We start from the raw sequence: 16659 nt of genomic DNA, 5'->3' as shown, positions 1-16659 counted from the left end.
AAAATGTTGTTGTTCATGTACATATATTGCAGATGTTATTGCAGGTGCAGCAAAATGTTTGTTTCTAACACCAACAGTGCAGTAATACCTAACAATACACAACAATACACACAAATCAAACAAATGGAAATGAAGAAATATCAGAACAAGCAATGTCAGATTCTGGAGTGTGTGTGCGTGTGTGCGTGCGTGCGTGTGTGTGTGCGTGTGTGTGTGCGTGTGCGTGTGCGTGTGTGTGCGTGCGTGCGTGTGTGTGCGTGTGTGTGCGTGTGTGTGCGTGCGTGTGTGTGCGTGCGTGTGTGTGCGTGCGTGCGTGTGCGTGTGTGTGTGTGTGTATACACAGTTGAAGTCGGAAGTTTACATACACTTAGGTTGGCGTCATTAAAACTCGTTTTTCAAACACTCCACACATTTCTTGTTAACAAACTATGGTTTTGGTAAGTCGGTTAGGACATCTACTTTGTGCATGACACAAGTCATTTTTCCAACAATTGTTTATTTCACTTATAATTCACTGTATCACAATTCCAGTGGGTCAGAAGTTTACATACACTAAGTTGAAGCTTCTGATATGATAATTGACATAATTTGAGTCAATTGGTGATGGACCTGTGGATTTCAAGGCCTACATTCAAACTCAGTGCCTCTTTACTTGACATATTGGGAAAACCAGAGGAAATCAGCCAAGACCTCAGAAAAAAAATTGTAGACCTCCACAAGTCTGGTTCATTCTTGGGAGCAATTTCCAAACGCCTGAAGGTACCACCTTCATCTGTACAAACAATAGTACGCAAGTCTAAACACCATGGGACCACGCAGCCGTCATACCACTCAGGAAGGAGACGCATTCTGTCTCATTTTAAAAGGGTAATTGATCATTATAACACCCTTTTGCAATTATGTTAGCACAGTTGAAAACTGTTGTGCTGATTTAAAGAAGCAATAAAACTGGCCTTCTTTGGACTATTTGAGTATCTGGAGCATCAGCATTTGTGGGTTCGATTACAGATTATATTCTTCAAAGTAGCCACCCTTTGCCTTGATGACAGCTTTGCACACTCTTGGCATTCTCTCAACCAGCTACACCTGGAATGATTTTCCAAAAGTCGTGAAGGTGTTCCCACATATGCTGAGCTCTTGTTGGATGCTTTTCCTTCACTCTGCTCTCCTACTTACCCTAAACCATCTCAATTGTGTTGAGGTTGGGTGATTGTGGAGGCCAGGTCATCTGATGTAGCACTCCATCACTCTCCTTCTTGGTCAACTTTCCCTTCCACAGCCTGGAGGTGTGGTCATTGTCCTGTTGAAAAACAAATGATAGTCCTACTAAGAGCACACCAGATGAGATGGCGTATCGCTGCAGAATGCCTTCTGTATCCATTATGGTATGAGGTCGGTTGGTTTGCAGAGCATTCAACAAAACCATAGCCCTAACCTTAACCACTTGGAATTAATGCCAAAACTGTTAACATCGTGAGTTATTTCTGTTTTTTAAACCCTGTAACAGTGCAGAGCTAACTCTGGTACCATGAGGAATTAATGCGTCAAAAATAGGCGTTCATCCATAATACGTCGAATTTCGAAAAAGAACTGTGAGCTCTTGTTGCAGTATAAGACGGCATCCAGAACGTGTTTGTTAATGTCATAACAAAGCCGGCTTATATTATGCCTAATGCATTATCAGTGATATACAATGCAATATAAGTATCTATGCCAACAGACGGTATACAAGTGTATTAATGCTAATATGTGAGCAGGTTTATATGGGATAATGTATTTGTGTAAGAGGGCAGATTATTTGAAGTGTATCAACAATAGGCCTATTCATTATTATATTTTATTTCATGTCATCTGAGAGCTTTATCTGGATATCTGTGCCAAATCACTATATTGGGCCTGTGTTTGGGGCATCATTGCTTTATTTTTAAAGTACCATCTGGGCCAGAGGAACACACACACACACACACACACACACACACACACACACACACACACACACACACACACACACACACACACACACACACACACACACACACACACACACACACACACACACACACACACACACACACACACACACACTGCTGAGTTAGATTGAGCTAAACTGTGATAGCCATCAGTCAGTTGAGCTGACTAGCTGAGACGCCAGCAGCAGGAGCAGCCTATCTACTTCTGTGTGAATTAGGATGGGGGATAGATAGAGGGGAAGGATAGAGGGAGGGAGGGATGGAAGAAGTGTGGTAGGAGGAGATCTGTGAGCGTAATGGTGCTCTGCCTCTGACACTTTTTTTTTAAAGCAGCAGGCAGATTTTGACGACGGCTGTTGTGTAAGATGGCACTGGAGGCATGGCAGGGGATAGGAGGTAGAACTGGTTCTTGATCAGATATCTTTCTTTCGTCCCTAATGGTTATGACGATTATTGTGACCAGGTAATCTGACCCTAGATCTGTGGTTAGGGAGAACTACTATGGACTGTACCTCGAGCCATGGCAGAGATGGATGCAGCTGGGAAGGGAGGGATTGGGGGAGGTCGGGGAGGGGTGTGCGTTTTGACATCTGAGGTTTTCAGTATGTGTTTGTGTTGTTTGGTTGCAGTCTTTGTTCTATAACAGAATGTAAATATAATGTACTGTTGTATGGTGTTTGTTGTATGGTGTTTGTGTCTGGACTGCAGTGCCTAGTTTAAGAGAAAAAGTGACAAGAGAAAGAGAGAGGGGAAGGAACCTAAAGAGACAGAGAGATAAAGCTAAAGAAACAGGGAGAGGGAGACAGAGAGAGGGAGACAGAGAGGGAGGGAAAGCTAAAGAGACAGAGAGAAGGAGTCAGAGAGAAGGAGTCAGAGAGAAGGAGTCAGAGAGAGGGAGAAAGTTAGAGAGAGAAAGCTAAAGAGACAGAGAAAGCTAAAGAGACAGGGAAGGAGAAAGAGAGAGAGAGAAAGCTAAAGAGACAGAGAGAAGGAGTCAGAGAGAAGGAGTCAGAGAGAAGGAGTCAGAGAGAGGGAGAAAGTTAGAGAGAGAAAGCTAAAGAGACAGAGAAAGCTAAAGAGACAGGGAAGGAGAAAGAGAGACAGAGAAAGCTAAAGAGACAGGGAAGGAGAAAGAGAGAGAGAAAAGCTAAAGAGACAGGGAAGGAGAAAGAGAGAGAGAAAGCTAAAGAGACAGGGAAGGAGAAAGAGAGAGAGAGAAAGCTAAAGAGACAGGGAAGGAGAAAGAGAGAGAGAGAAAGCTAAAGAGACAGAGAGAAGGAGTCAGAGAGAAGGAGTCAGAGAGAAGGAGTCAGAGAGAGGGAGAAAGTTAGAGAGAGAAAGCTAAAGAGACAGAGAAAGCTAAAGAGACAGAGAGAAGGAGTCAGAGAGAAGGAGTCAGAGAGAAGGAGTCAGAGAGAGGGAGAAAGTTAGAGAAAAAGCTAAAGAGACAGAGAAAGCTAAAGAGACAGGGAAGGAGAAAGAGAGAGAGAGAAAGCTAAAGAGACAGGAAGGAGAAAGAGAGAGAGAGAAAGCTAAAGAGGCAGGGAAGGAGAAAGAGAGAGAGAGAAAGCTAAAGAGACAGAGAAGGAGTCAGAGAGAAGGAGTCAGAGAGAAGGAGTCAGAGAGAGGAGAAAGTTAGAGAGAGAAAGCTAAAGAGACAGAGAAAGCTAAAGAGACAGGAAGGAGAAAGAGAGAGAGAGAAAGCTAAAGAGACAGGGAAGGAGAAAGAGAGAGAGAGAGAAAGCTAAAGAGACAGGGAAGGAGAAAGAGAGAGAGAGAAAGCTAAAGAGACAGGAAGGAGAAAGAGAGAAGAGCTAAAGAGACAGTGAGAAGGAGTCAGAGAGAGGGAGACAGAGAGAGAGAAAAGCTAAAGATACAGGGAAGGAGAAAGAGAGAGAGAGAAAAACTAAAGAGACAGTGAGAAGGAGTCAGAGAGAGGGACAGAGAGAGAAAAAGCTAAAGAGACAGTGAGAAGGAGTCAGAGAGAGAGAGAAAGCTAAAGAGACAGTGAGAAGGAGTCAGAGAGAGAGAGAAAGCTAAAGAGACAGTGAGAAGGAGACAGAGAGAGAGAGAAAGCTAAAGAGACAGTGAGAAGGAGACAGAGAGAGAAGAAGCTAAAGAGACAGTGAGAAGGAGTCAGAGAGAGAGAAAGCTAAAGAGACAGTGAGAGGGAGAAAGAGAGAGAGAGAAAGCTAAAGAGACAGTGAGAAGGAGTCAGAGAGAGAGAAAAGCTAAAGAGACAGTGAGAAGGAGTCAGAGAGAGGGAGAAAGTTAGAGAGAGAAAGCTAAAGAGACAGAGAAAGGAGTCAGAGAGAGGGAGAAAGTTAGAAGAGAAAGCTAAAGAGACAGAGAGAAGGAGTCAGAGAGAAGGAGTCAGAGAGAGGAGAAAGTTAGAGAGAAAGCTAAAGAGACAGTGAGAAGGAGTCAGAGAGAGAGAAAAGCTAAAGAGACAGTGAGAAGGAGTCAGAGAGAGAGAAAAGCTAAAGAGACAGTGAGAGGGAGAAAAAGAGAGAAAGCTAAAGAGACAGAGAAAGCTAAAGAGACAGGGAAGGAGAAAGAGAGAGAGAAATGCTAAAGAGACAGGGAAGGAGAAAGAGAGAGAGAGAAAGCTAAAGAGACAGAGAGAAGGAGTCAGAGAGAAGGAGTCAGAGAGAGGAGAAAGTTAGAGAGAGAAAGCTAAAGAGACAGGGAAGGAGAAAGAGAGAGAGAGAAAGCTAAAGAGACAGGGAAGGAGAAAGAGAGAGAGAAAAGCTAAAGAGACAGAGAGAAGGAGTCAGAGAGAAGGAGTCAGAGAAAGGAGTCAGAAGAGGAGAAAGTTAGAGAAGAAATTTCTAAAGAGACAGAGAAAGCTAAAGAGACAGGGAAGGAGAAAGAGAGAGAATAAACTCTAAAGAGACAGGGAAGGAGAAAGAGAGAGATCAGAAAGCTAAAGAGACAGAGAGAAGGAGTCAGAGAGAAGGAGTCAGAGAGAGGGAGAAAGTTAGAGATTGAAAGCTAAAGAGACAGAGAAAGCTAAAGAGACAGGGAAGGAGAAAGAGAGAGAGAAAAGCTAAAGAGACAGGGAAGGAGAAAGAGAGTAGAGAAGCTAAAGAGACAGAGAGAAGGAGTCAGAGAGAAGGAGTCAGAGAGAAGGAGTCAGAGAGAGGGAGAAAGTTAGAGAGAGAAAGCTAAAGAGACAGAGAAAGCTAAAGAGACAGGGAAGGAGAAAGAGAGAGAGAGAAAGCTAAAGAGACAGGGAAGGAGAAAGAGAGAGAGAGAAAGCTAAAGAGACAGGGAAGGAGAAAGAGAGAGAGAAAAGCTAAAGAGACAGGGAAGGAGAAAGAGAGAAAGCTAAAGAGACAGAGAGAAGGAGTCAGAGAGAAGGAGTCAGAGAGAAGGAGTCAGAGAGAGGGAGAAAGTTAGAGAGAGAAGCTAAAGAGACAGAGAAAGCTAAAGAGACAGGGAAGGAGAAAGAGAGAGAGAGAAAGCTAAAGAGACAGGGAAGGAGAAAGAGAGAGAGAGAAAGCTAAAGAGACAGGGAAGGAGAAAGAGAGAGAGAGCTAAAGAGACAGAGAGAAGGAGTCAGAGAGAGAAGTCAGAGAGAAGGAGTCAGAGAGAGGAGAAAGTTAGAGAGAGAAAGCTAAAGAGACAGAGAAAGCTAAAGAGACAGGGAAGGAGAAAGAGAGAGAGAGAAAGCTAAAGAGACAGGGAAGGAGAAAGAGAGAGAGAGAAAGCTAAAGAGACAGGGAAGGAGAAAGAGAGAGAAAGCTAAAGAGACAGGGAAGGAGAAAGAGAGAGAGAGAAAGCTAAAGAGACAGGGAAGGAGAAAGAGAGAGAGAAAGCTAAAGAGACAGGGAAGGAGAAAGAGAGAGAGAGAAGAAAGCTAAAGAGACAGGGAAGGAGAAAGAGAGAGAGAAAAGCTAAAGAGACAGTGAGAAGGAGTCAGAGAGGGGAGACAGAGAGAGAGAGAAAGCTAAAGATACAGGGAAGGAGAAAGAGAGAGAGAGAAAGCTAAAGAGACAGTGAGAAGGAGTCAGAGAGAGGGAGACAGAGAGAGAGAGAAAGCTAAAGAGACAGTGAGAAGGAGTCAGAGAGAGAGAGAAAGCTAAAGAGACAGTGAGAAGGAGTCAGAGAGAGAAAGCTAAAGAGACAGTGAGAAGGAGACAGAGAGAGAGAAAGCTAAAGAGACAGTGAGAAGGAGACAGAGAGAGAGAAAAGCTAAAGAGACAGTGAGAAGGAGTCAGAGAGAGAGAGAAAGCTAAAGAGACAGTGAGAGGGAGAAAGAGAGAGAGAGAAAGCTAAAGAGACAGTGAGAAGGAGTCAGAGAGAGAGAGAAAGCTAAAGAGACAGTGAGAAGGAGTCAGAGAGAGGGAGAAAGTTAGAGAGAGAAAGCTAAAGAGACAGAGAGAAGGAGTCAGAGAGAGGGAGAAAGTTAGAGAGAGAAAGCTAAAGAGACAGAGAGAAGGAGTCAGAGAGAAGGAGTCAGAGAGAGGGAGAAAGTTAGAGAGAGAAAGCTAAAGAGACAGTGAGAAGGAGTCAGAGAGAGAGAGAAAGCTAAAGAGACAGTGAGAAGGAGTCAGAGAGAGAGAGAAAGCTAAAGAGACAGTGAGAGGGAGAAAGAGAGAGAGAAAGCTAAAGAGACAGTGAGAAGGAGTCAGAGAGAGAGAAAAGCTAAAGAGACAGTGAGAAGGAGTCAGAGAGAGGGAAAAGCTAAAGAGACAGAGAGAAGGAGTCAGAGAGAAGGAGTCAGAGAGAGGGAGAAAGTTAGAGAGAGAAGCTAAAGAGACAGAAAGCTAAAGAGACAGGGAAGGAGAAAGAGAGAGAGAAAGCTAAAGAGACAGAGAGAAGGAGTCAGAGAGAAGGAGTCAGAGAAAGGAGTCAGAGAGAGGGAAAAGTTAGAGAGAGAAAGCTAAAGAGACAGAGAGAAGGAGTCAGAGAGAAGGAGTCAGAGAGAAGGAGTCAGAGAGAGGGAGAAAGTTAGAGAGAAAAGCTAAAGAGACAGAGAAAGCTAAAGAGACAGGGAAGGAGAAAGAGAGAGAAGCTAAAGAGACAGGGAAGGAGAAAGTTAGAGAGAAAAGCTAAAGAGACAGAGAGAAGAGTCAGAGAGAAGGAGTCAGAGAAGGATTCAGAGAGAGGGAGAAAGTTAGAGAGAGAAAGCTAAAGAGACAGAGAAAGCTAAAGAGACAGGGAAGGAGAAAGAGAGAGAAAAAGCTAAAGAGACAGAGAGAAGGAGTCAGAGAGAAGGAGTCAGAGAGAAGGAGTCAGAGAGAGGGAGAAAGTTAGAGAGAAAAGCTAAAGAGACAGAGAGAAGGAGTCAGAGAGAAGGAGTCAGAGAGAAGGAGTCAGAGAGAGGGAGAAAGTTAGAGAGAGAAAGCTAAAGAGACAGAGAAAGCTAAAGAGACAGGGAAGGAGAAAGAGAGAGAGAGAAAGCTAAAGAGACAGGGAAGGAGAAAGAGAGAGAAGAAAGCTAAAGAGACAGGGAAGGAGAAAGAGAGAGAGAGAAAGCTAAAGAGACAGGGAAGGAGAAAGAGAGAGAGAGAAAGCTAAAGAGACAGGGAAGGAGAAAGAGAGAGAGAGAAAGCTAAAGAGACAGAGAGAAGGAGTCAGAGAGAAGGAGTCAGAGAGAAGGAGTCAGAGAGAGGGAGAAAGTTAGAGAGAGAAAGCTAAAGAGACAGAGAAAGCTAAAGAGACAGGGAAGGAGAAAGAGAGAGAGAGAAAGCTAAAGAGACAGGGAAGGAGAAAGAGAGAGAGAGAAAGCTAAAGAGACAGGGAAGGAGAAAGAGAGAGAGAGAAAGCTAAAGAGACAGAGAGAAGGAGTCAGAGAGAAGGAGTCAGAGAGAGGAGAAAGTTAGAGAGAGAAAGCTAAAGAGACAGAGAAAGCTAAAGAGACAGGGAAGGAGAAAGAGAGAGAGAGAAAGCTAAAGAGACAGGGAAGGAGAAAGAGAGAGAGAGAAAGCTAAAGAGACAGGGAAGGAGAAAGAGAGAGAGAGAAAGCTAAAGAGACAGGGAAGGAGAAAGAGAGAGAGAGAAAGCTAAAGAGACAGGAGAAGGAGAAAGAGAGAGAGAAAGCTAAAGAGACAGGGAAGGAGAAAGAGAGAGAGAAAGCTAAAGAGACAGGGAAGGAGAAAGAGAGAGAGAGAAAGCTAAAGAGACAGGGAAGGAGAAAGAGAGAGAGAGAAAAGCTAAAGAGACAGGGAAGGAGAAAGAGAGAGAAAGCTAAAGAGACAGGGAAGGAGAAAGAGAGAGAGAGAAAGCTAAAGAGACAGGGAAGGAGAAAGAGAGAGAGAAAAGCTAAAGAGACAGTGAGAAGGAGTCAGAGAGGGGAGACAGAGAGAGAGAGAAAGCTAAAGATACAGGGAAGGAGAAAGAGAGAGAGAAAAGCTAAAGAGACAGTGAGAAGGAGTCAGAGAGAGGGAGACAGAGAGAGAGAAAGCTAAAGAGACAGTGAGAAGGAGTCAGAGAGAGAGAGAAAGCTAAAGAGACAGTGAGAAGGAGTCAGAGAGAGGAGACAGAGAGAGAGAAAAGCTAAAGAGACAGTGAGAAGGAGTCAGAGAGAGAGAGAGCTAAAGAGACAGTGAGAGGGAGAAAGAGAGAGAGAGAAAGCTAAAGAGACAGAGAAAGCTAAAGAGACAGGGAAGGAGAAAGAAAGAGAGAGAAAGCTAAGAAGAGACAGAGAGAAGGAGTCAGAGAGAAGGAGAAAGTTAGAGAGAAAAGCTAAAGAGACAGAAGGAGTCAGAGAGGGAGAGAGAAGAGGGAGAAAGTTAGAGAGAGAAAGCTAAAGAGACAGGGAAGAGAAAGGAGTCAGAGAGAAGGAGTCAGAGAGAAGGAGTCAGAGAGAGGGAGAAAGTTAGAGAGAGAAAGCTAGAGAGAGAAAGCTAAAGAGACAGGGAGAAAGTTAGAGACAGGGAGAAGCTAAAGAGACAGAGAAAGCAAAGAGACAGGGAAGGAGAAAGAGAGAGAGAGAAAGTTAAAGAGACAGAGAGAAGGAGTAAAGAAGAGTCAGGGAAGGAGAAAAAGTTAGAGAGAGAAAAGCTAAAGAGACAGAGAGAAGGAGTCAGAGAGAAGGAGTCAGAGAGAGGAGTCAGAGAGAGGAGAAAGTTAGAGAGAGAAAGCTAAAGAGACAGAGAAAGCTAAAGAGACAGGGAAGGAGAAAGAGAGAAGGAGAGAGAAAGGAAAGAGACAGGAAGGAGAAAGAGAGACAGGGAAGGAGAAAGAGAGAGAGAGAAAGCTAAAGAGACAGGGAAGGAGAAAGAGAACGAGACAGAGAAAGCTAAAGAGACAGGGAAGGAGAAAGAGAGAGAGAGAAAGCTAAAGAGACAGAGAGAAGAAGTCAGAGAGAAGGAGTCAGAGAGAGGGAGAGAGAGGGAGAAAGTTAGAGAGAGAAAGCTAAAGAGACAGAGAAAGCTAAAGAGACAGAGAAGGAGAAAGAGAGAGACAGAGAAAGCTAAAGAGACAGGGAAGGAGAAGAGAGAGAGAGAAAGCTAAAGAGACAGGGAAGGAGAAAGAGAGAGAGAAAGCTAAAGAGACAGGGAAGGAGAAAGAGAGAGAGAGAAAGCTAAAGAGACAGGGAAGGAGTCAGAGAGAAGGAGTCAGAGAGAAGCTAAAGAGACAGGGAAGGAGAAAGAGAGAGAGAGAAAGCTAAAGAGACAGGGAAGGAGAAAGAGAGAGAGAGAAAGCTAAAGAGACAGGGAAGGAGAAAGAGAGAGAGAGAAAGCTAAAGAGACAGGGAAGGAGAAAGAGAGAGAGAGAAAGCTAAAGAGACAGGGAAGGAGAGGAGAAGAGAAAGCTAAAGAGACAGGGAAGGAGAAAGAGAGAGAGAGAAAGCTAAAGAGACAGGGAAGGAGAAAGAGAGAGAGAAAAGCTAAAGAGACAGGAAGGAGAAAGAGAGAGAGAGAAAGCTAAAGAGACAGGGAAGGAGAAAGAGAGAGAGAGAAAGCTAAAGAGACAGGGAAGGAGAAAGAGAGAGAGAGAAAGCTAAAGAGACAGGGAAGGAGAAAGAGAGAGAGAGAAAGCTAAAGAGACAGTGAGAAGGAGTCAGAGAGAGGGAGACAGAGAGAGAGAGAAAGCTAAAGATACAGGGAAGGAGAAAGAGAGAGAGAGAAAGCTAAAGAGACAGTGAGAAGGAGTCAGAGAGAGGGAGACAGAGAGAGAGAGAAAGCTAAAGAGACAGTGAGAAGGAGTCAGAGAGAGAGAGAAAGCTAAAGAGACAGTGAGAAGGAGTCAGAGAGAGGGAGACAGAGAGAGAGAGAAAGCTAAAGAGACAGTGAGAAGGAGTCAGAGAGAGAGAGAAAGCTAAAGAGACAGTGAGAGGGAGAAAGAGAGAGAGAGAAAGCTAAAGAGACAGTGAGAAGGAGTCAGAGAGAGAGAGAAAGCTAAAGAGACAGTGAGAAGGAGTCAGAGAGAGAGAGAAAGCTAAAGAGACAGTGAGAAGGAGTCAGAGAGAGGGAGACAGAGAGAGAAAGCTAAAGATACAGAGAAGGAGTCAGAGAGAGGGAGACAGAGAGAGAGAAAAAGCTAAAGAGACAGAGAGAGAAAGCTAAAGATACAGAGAGAGAAAGCTAAAGAGACAGAGAGAGAAAGCTAAAGAGACAGAGAGAAAGCTAAACATACAGAGAAGGAGACAGAGAGAGAGAGAAAGCTAAGGAGACAGAGAGAGAAAGCTAAAGATACAGAGAAGGAGACAGAGAGAGAGACAGAGAGAGAGAGAAAGCTAAAGAGACAGAGAGAGAAAGCTAAAGATACAGAGAAGGAGACAGAGAGAGAGAGAAAGCTAAGGAGACAGAGAGAGAAAGCTAAAGAGACAGAGAGAGAAAGCTAAAGAGACAGAGAGAGAGACAGAGAGAGAGAGACAGAGAGAGAGAGAAAGCTAAAGAGACAGAGAGAGAAAGCTAAAGAGACAGAGAGAGAGACAGAGAGAGAGAGACAGAGAGAGAGAGAAAGCTAAAGAGACAGAGAGAGAAAGCTAAAGATACAGAGAAGGAGACAGAGAGAGAGAGAAAGCTAAGGAGACAGAGAGAGAAAGCTAAAGAGACAGAGAGAGAAAGCTAAGGAGACAGAGAGAGAAAGCTAAAGAGACAGAGAAGGAGACAGAGAGAGAAAGCTAAAGATACAGAGAAGGAGACAGAGAGATAAAGCTAAAGAGACAGAGAGAGAAAGCTAAAGAGACAGAGAGAGAAAGCTAAAGATACAGAGAAGGAGACAGAGAGAGAGAGAAAGCTAAGGAGACGGAGAGAGAAAGCTAAAGAGGCAGAGAGAGAAAGCTAAAGATACAGAGAAGGAGACAGAGAGAGAGAAAGCTAAGGAGACAGAGAGAGAAAGCTAAAGATACAGAGAGAATAAGACAGACAGTAAATCTCAGTAAGACCAAAATAATGGTGTTCCAAAAAAGGTCCAGTCACCAGGACCACAAATCTACATTCCATCTAGACACTGTTGCCCTAGAGCACACAAAAAAACTATACATACCTTGGCCTAAACATCAGCGCCACAGGTAACTTCCACAAAGCTGTGAACGATCTGAGAGACAAGGCAAGAAGGGCCTTCTATGCCATCACAAGGAACATTAAATTCAACATAACAATTAGGATCTGGCTAAAAAATAGTTGAATCAGTCATAGAGCCCATTGCCCTTTATGGTTGTGAGGCCTGGGGTCCGCTCACCAACCAAGACTTCACAAAATCGGACAAACACCAAATTGAGACTCTGCACGCAGAATTCTGCAAAAATATCCTCCATGTACAACGTAGAACACCAAATAATGCATGCAGAGCAGAATTAGGCCGATACCCACTAATTATCAAAATCCAGAAAAGAGCCGTTAAATTCTATAACCACCTAAAAGGAAGCGATTCCCAAACCTTCCATAACAAAGCCATCACCTACAGAGAGATGAACCTGGAGAAGAGTCCCCTAAGCAAGCTGGTCCTGGGGCTCTGTTCACAAACACAAACACACCCTACAGAGCCCCAGGACAGCAGCACAATTAGACCCAACCAAATCATGAGAAAACAAAAAGATAATTACTTGACACATTGGAAAGAATTAACAAAAAAACAGAGCAAACTAGAATGCTATTTGGCCCTAAACAGAGAGTACACAGCGACAGAATACCTGACCACTGTGACTGACCCAACATTAAGGAAAGCTTTGACTATGTACAGACTCAGTGAGCATAGCCTTGCTATTGAGAATGGCCGCCGTAGGCAGACATGGCTCTCAAGAGAAGACAGGCTATGTGCTCACTGCCCACAAAATGAGGTGGAAACTGAGCTGCACTTCCTAACCTCCTGCCCAATGTATGACCATGTTAGGAAGACATATTTCCCTCAGATTACACAGATCCACAAAGAATTTGAAAACAAATCCAATTTTGATAAACTCCCATATCTACTGGGTGAAATTCCAGTGTGCCATCACAGCAGCAAGATTTGTGACCTGTTGCCACGAGAAAAGGGCAACCAGTGAAGAACAAACACCATTGTAAATACAACCCATATTTATGCTTATTTATTTTATCTTGTGTACTTTAACCTTTTGGACATTGTTAAAACACTGTATATATATAATATGACATTTGTAATGTTTTTATTGTTTTGAGACTTCTGTATGTGTAATGTTTACTGTTAATTTTGATTGTTTATTTCACTTTTGTATATTATCTACCCTTTGCCAATGTTAACACATGTTTCCCATGCCAATAAAGCCCCTTGAATTGAATTGACAGAGAGAGAAAGCTAAAGAGGCAGAGAGAAGGAGACAGAGAGAGAGAAAGCTAAAGAGGCAGACAGAGAGAGAGAGAAAGCTAAAGAGGCAGAGAGAAGGAGACAGAGAGAGAGAGCTAAGGAGACAGAGAGAGCTAAAGAGGCAGAGAGAAGGAGACAGAGAGAGAGAAAAGCTAAAGAGGCAGACAGAAAGGAGACAGAGAGAGAAAGCTAAAGAGGCAGAGAGAAGGAGACAGAGAGAGAAAGCTAAAGAGACAGAGCGAAGGAGACACAGAGAGAGAGAAAGCTAAAGAGACAGAGAGAAGGAGACAGAGAGAGCTAAAGCAGAAAGAGGCAGAGAGAAGGAGACAGAGAGAGAAAGCTAAAGAGACAGAGAGAAGGAGACAGAGAGAGAAAGCTAAAGAGACAGAGAGAAGGAGACAAAGAGGCAGAGAGAAGGAGAGAGAGAAAGCTAAAGAGACAGAGACAGAGAGAAGGAGACAGAGAGAGAAAGCTAAGGAGACAGAGAGAGAGAAAGCTAAAGAGGCAGAGAGAGAAGGAGACAGAGAGAAAGCTAAAGAGAGACAGAGAGAAGAGAGAAAGCTAAAAAGAGAGAGAGAGAGCTAAAGAGAGAGAGAGAGAGAAAGCTAAAGAGGGAGAGAGAAGGAGACAGCTAAAGAGACAGGAGACAGAGAGAAAGCTAAAGAGGCAGAGAGACAGAGAGAGAAGAAAGCTAAGGAGACAGAGAGAAGAGAAAGAGAGAGAGAAGGAGACAGAGAGAAAGCTAAAGAGAGAGAGAGGAGACAGAGAGAAAGCTAAAGAGGCAGAGAGAAGGAGACAGAGAGAAAGCTAAAGAGGCAGAGAGAAGGAGACAGAGAGAAAGCTAAAGAGACAGAGAGACAGAGAGAAAGCTAAAGAGGGAGAGAGAAGGAGAGAGAGAGAAAGCTAAAGAGGGAGAGAGAAGGAGACAGAGCTAAAGAGGCAGAGAGAAGGAGACAGAGAGAGCTAAAGAGGCAGAGAGAAGGAGACAGAGAGAGAGAGAAAGCTAAAGAGGCAGAGAGAAGGAGACAGAGAGAGAGAGCTAAAGAGGCAGAGAGAAGGAGACAGAGAGAAAGCTAAAGAGTGAGAAATAGAGAGGCAGATACAGTAGAGAGATATATGTCTGTCATTAGTGTTGTCTGTGGGTTACCTCATTATGATGTAGGGCTGTTACTTAAGTAACAGTAATATATCTGTTACGGTTTTCCTCCGTCGAAAGAGAGTAGGACCAAAATGCAGCGTGGTAATTTCCATACATGTTTATTACGATGAAAACACGAACAATACAAAAAACAACAAACGGAATGTGAAAACCTATACAGCCTATTTTTTTTTAAATAAAAAATAATTTATTATCTTCAATACCATTCATTCTTTACAACTCATAATTTTCATACATACTCAAATAATGGTATTTTAATTAAACTAATTTAACTAAACATAAACCCCAAACAAAACCTCAGGGGAGCATCTTCCCTCCACGTCACCCTACAAAATACCTTTCCCTATCTCCCCGTCCCTAATCTATCCCCTTACAAATCTAAATTACACCCAGCCCTAAACCCCCCTTCCACCTCTCCCGAGCAGCATGCTGCCCCCACTTCCTCTCCTCCCTCTTCATCCTCCCCCTCAAATCTCCTTCCACCCTCCTCACTATCCCTTCCACCCCCCCAATCTCTCCCTGTCTTCACCATGTTCTGCCTTGCTTCCCACAGCCCCCGTTTAAAGAGACTCACGAGAAGCCAGAGCAGAAACCTGTCCCTATCCGTCCCTCTCGCTCTCCCTACACCTCTCTCTAACCTGGCCCACGTCAATACAAAATCCCCCCTTACCAAACCTAACAACACCCGTGCCCTAGCCCATACTACTCCGGCAAAGGCACAGTCCCAAAATACATGGCGCACAGTCTCCTCCCTGCCACAAGAGGATCTTGGACAGGTGGGGGATTGCACCAAACTATACCGGTACATGATGGAACGTACCGGCAAGCACTTATGGAGGCTCAACCAATTCAGGTCCTTGAGCCTGTTGTCCAGACCCCGCGCCTGCACTCTCTCCCAGACCACTTCCGAGATGCCCGCTACAGGCGCCGGACTCCATGCCTTTCTGACCTCCTCGTACAGGTGCCTGTGATCTAAACCTACTCGGGCAACTTCAACCTCAGGGTGCGCACGCAGCCACTTGGCCGCATGACCAAAGTGCCACGGCAGCTGTTCTGCCCGAGGACCCGTGTTAGACCACACCATTACGCTTCTCGCCTGATACGAGAAGAACACCCGCAGGAGGTAACCGGACGGGTGTATCACTGGCTGAGCAAGCTCCGTTAACAAGAAAGAAACAAAAATTGTGTCCAGCTTGAGGGGGAAATGTGGTACCCCCCTACCTCCCTCCCCGATGGGACAGATCATGCGTGCCCTGGCGACCCACTCGCACCTGCCACTCCGCATAAACTGAAACACAAGCCTCACTAGAGGCCTCCTCAGACAAGCCGGCAATGGGTAGATGTATGCCAAATACAAAAGAGACGGCAACACATCCACCTTTAGGACCAGGACCCATAAAAGACAAATACCTAGCCTTCCACATTGCTAGCTTCCTCTGTACCACAGCGATACGCATGTTCCAGTTTAGCGACGCTGAGCCGGAGGTCTCAAAATGGACCCCGAGAATCCTCAGGCCCCCCTCACAGAGAGATAACCCCCCAGGCACATCTGTTCTACCGCGCCATCTTCCGAAAAACTTGACGGAAGACTTTGCATGGTTCAGAACTGCTCCTGACGCTCGGGTGAAATCCCCAAAGATGGCAAGGGACCTTGTCAGGCACAAGTCCTTGCACAGCAGCAAGGAAGTGTTGTTGGCGTACTGCGTCATCTTAACACGCAGCCCACCACTTCCAGGGATCAACAAGCCTTCCACCCCTGTGTCTGCCCTAATGGCAGCCCCCAGAGGCTCCATGTACAGAACGAAGAGGAGAGCCGAGAGTGGGCACCCCTGCCTGACCCCAGATGAAGGTTCAAAAACGTCACCCAAGTGACTATTTACACTAACTCGACACCCCGCTCCGACATATAATGTACGAATCCATCCTATGAACTTCTCCCCAAATCCTAATCGACCTAACACTCTGAATAAAAAGGATCTATTCACCCGATCAAAGGCTTTCGGCTGATCTAACGCTGCTACCATTAAAGGCAGTCCTCTATCTTCAACCCAAGCGATGGAGTCCCTGATTAACTGTAGGTTCCATCTAATAGAGCGGCCCTCTACCCCGCACGTCTGATCCTCATGGACGACGTAGGGAAGGGCTGTGCGCAACCGGTCTGCTAAAACCTTTGCAAGTAGCTTGTAATCTACACACAGCATGGTCAACGGCCGCCAGTTGCCAAGGTCTGTTACTTCCCCCTTCTTATATTAAAGTGACAGCACACCAACAGCCATTGATCCCCCCGGGACCCCCGTCTCAAGGATGGCCTTCAAGACTTCGAGGACCACTGGTCCAAGTATACCCCAAAACTTGAGGTAAAACTCAGCCGGCAGCCCATCCATCCCAGGCACCTTCCCTTTTCCCATCCTCCTAAGAGCGCTCTCAACCTCTTCTAGTGAAATCTGGGCCTCCATCACTTCTCTAATGTCCTCCGGCAACCGCCTGGACAAGTGTTCTAAAAACACATTTCCCTGCTCTACATCTATTTCCCTTTCCTTAAATAAACCTTGGAAATGATCAGTTGTCACGCTGACCATATCCTCTGGTTCTCTAACTACACTACCATTTTCTTCCCTAACGCCATGCATTACCTTCCTACTCTATCTGGCCCTAACCGACTTAAAGAACATAGCAGAACAAGTCTCATTATGTTCTAGAAAACCACTATGCGCACGCTCCAAGAAAGTTTGAGCCTTCCGCTCCTGCAACTCCCTGAGCTGCGCCTTTAGGGTTGCGGATCTCTCCCAGTCAAACGACCCGCCGAGG

General features: G+C 44.9%; 1 protein-coding gene across 3 annotated transcripts in view; it reads left to right on the top strand.

Annotated features, from left to right (window-relative positions):
- Positions 1-16659, top strand: part of LOC124037645 (SRSF protein kinase 2-like) — a 106572-nt gene that overhangs the window by 29762 nt on the left and 60151 nt on the right. The gene's annotated exons all lie outside the window — the stretch shown is intronic.

The sequence above is a fragment of the Oncorhynchus gorbuscha genome, linkage group LG06 (genome assembly GCF_021184085.1).
Source record: "Oncorhynchus gorbuscha isolate QuinsamMale2020 ecotype Even-year linkage group LG06, OgorEven_v1.0, whole genome shotgun sequence".
NCBI lineage: Eukaryota > Metazoa > Chordata > Actinopteri > Salmoniformes > Salmonidae > Oncorhynchus > Oncorhynchus gorbuscha.
This window is presented reverse-complemented; position numbering and strand designations above follow the sequence as displayed.